The 2143-nt window shown below is 30.4% G+C and overlaps 1 long non-coding RNA gene across 1 annotated transcript; it reads left to right on the forward strand.

The window, feature by feature from the left end:
• Positions 1-169: 169 nt before the first annotated feature.
• On the forward strand, positions 170-1558 carry LOC113507425. The gene is made up of 2 exons (XR_003401854.1): positions 170-325; positions 876-1558. It is a non-coding gene; the product is annotated as an uncharacterized LOC113507425 (long non-coding RNA).
• The last annotated feature ends 585 nt before the right edge of the window (positions 1559-2143 follow it).

A 2143-nucleotide genomic window follows, 5' to 3' on the forward strand; every position in this document is an offset into this window, starting at 1 on the left:
TTAACATTCGAGGTATGTTGTAGCATCATTAAATCTTTTTTATACCTACAGCATTCATATTATTTAAATACCTATCTATAATCTCAAGACTAATAAAGATACTTATTTTACCTTCACAGCTACCATCTCATAGCCATGTCTGTGGTGCGTGTTATGACAAGATATCAAGATGTCTTGCAACGAATTCCAGGGAAAGACAACTCGGTCATATCAATGTTTGTTATGGCTGTGGTAAATCAGTTACACATGCCAAAAGACACGAAATTCGGGAGGGAAGCCCTCTCGCCTCAGCTGTATCACTGTGGCAGTACTTACATGATGACATGTAAGTAGTACGTTTTTAAATATCTACATGTGAATAATTGTTACAGTTTTAATAGTGTAGTCAAGACATTAAATAATTTAAACTTATTTGAAGTTCTAATTCAAAATGTTACAGGCGAGTCAATATAGTTACTATAAAGTAATGTTTAATGCTGATTTAATATTAATTATTATTAATGAGGAATATTTTCAATTAAGAATCAGTTAGGACAAGTCTTTACTTGTCTTATTTAGATAACTAGTGATTTACTCTGACTCCACGAGGATTTTACAAATCTTTGGAACTCTCTGTATTTCCGTGCTATAATATGGATGTATTATATACTTTCACTTTCCACATTAATCACTCTATATATTGGTAAAAACTGTATGAGTATCTGTTTGATTGACAGAGATGAGATGGGTATTTTATTTTGTAATATGTGTCTTGCTTTGATGTTGGCAATAAAATAATAATATTGTTATGTACATACATTTGAGTTTACAAATATAGAAAGTTAAGCTATTGATTGTCAAGTGTGAGTGGTATTAGTTTCATCTTTTTTTTTTAGGTTAGAGCAGCCAACTTTTTATGTCATGGTTGTTACATGAGAGCTAACAGAGAAGTGAGCCGAAGAATTATTACTGATTCCAACCGTTTTGACGCCTTAGAAGAGCACCAACCTGATCAAAATATCCAAATACCAATTCCTCCACCACTTGCCCCACAACTTCATCTTGGCCCAGGTCAAGATGTTTCATCAATTGCCCTGCCTAATTATAGATGTTGTGCTAATACATCTAGGCAATGCATATTTGATGGATGTCAGCAAAGTGCAGGTTATTTAGTGCCTACCTTAATTAAATCAGCCTTGCTGTTTTATAATTAGCTTTATGCGCATTCTAATGAATGGGAGTTATTATTGGAGAACTCAAGTTTAACAAATACTTTCGCAGCACTTGAAATTGAAGGAAATTATTCTCTTCTATTAAGAGGACGTATTAAATCGAGAAATACGTCCAGGCGTGAATATTACACATATTTTTTATATGACGAGCTTCCCTCATTTGAAGACCAACCTAGAAATGGTATCTTAAGTTATTGGTGTAATTGTGTATCTGGCAACCGGGCTGTTGATGTTGTGCTCACATTATGACAATTCTTTGGTACTTGGTATGGACGAGATACCAAGAAGCTGTCTTTTCACCAGCCGCGTTTTATAATGTTTTATTAATATTAAATGTTTCAACAATTTAATTTCTTTTATTTGCTGTCTAATCCAAAATGTTATCAGTAGAATAATATTGTGTAATACTGTTCTAACTTCCAATCAATTAGATTTACTCAAATTGAAAAATAATGCTGCTCTCAGTGTTCAAGATTTTTTTATTTATTTATTTATTTACTTATATGAATCACCAACAAAGAATACGCCTTACATGCTATACAAGAGAAAAAGAAGTTACAGAGTTCTTGTGCTTCCTTAATTACAGGTGACCACATCATGCATAATAAGCCTTGTGAGCTTAAATAAAGAAGCTTAAAAACGTGGTAACACATACAAAAGATGACAATTAAAATTGAATTAAAAACACAAACATTTGAAATTAAAAAAAAAAAATATATATATATATACACTGTTGATATGATACGTAAGGAAGTACGTCAATAGGTCAATCAAGAAAATGGTTGACAATCATTTATTTATATATATATATATATTTATATATATATATATATATATATAAATAATAAATATATATAAAAAATATATATATATATATTATATTTGGTTGACATTGTATTATGAATATTAAATGTCTAGATTAAATATTTATA

The sequence above is a fragment of the Trichoplusia ni genome, unplaced genomic scaffold (genome assembly GCF_003590095.1).
Source record: "Trichoplusia ni isolate ovarian cell line Hi5 unplaced genomic scaffold, tn1 tig00002045, whole genome shotgun sequence".
Classification (NCBI taxonomy): domain Eukaryota; kingdom Metazoa; phylum Arthropoda; class Insecta; order Lepidoptera; family Noctuidae; genus Trichoplusia; species Trichoplusia ni.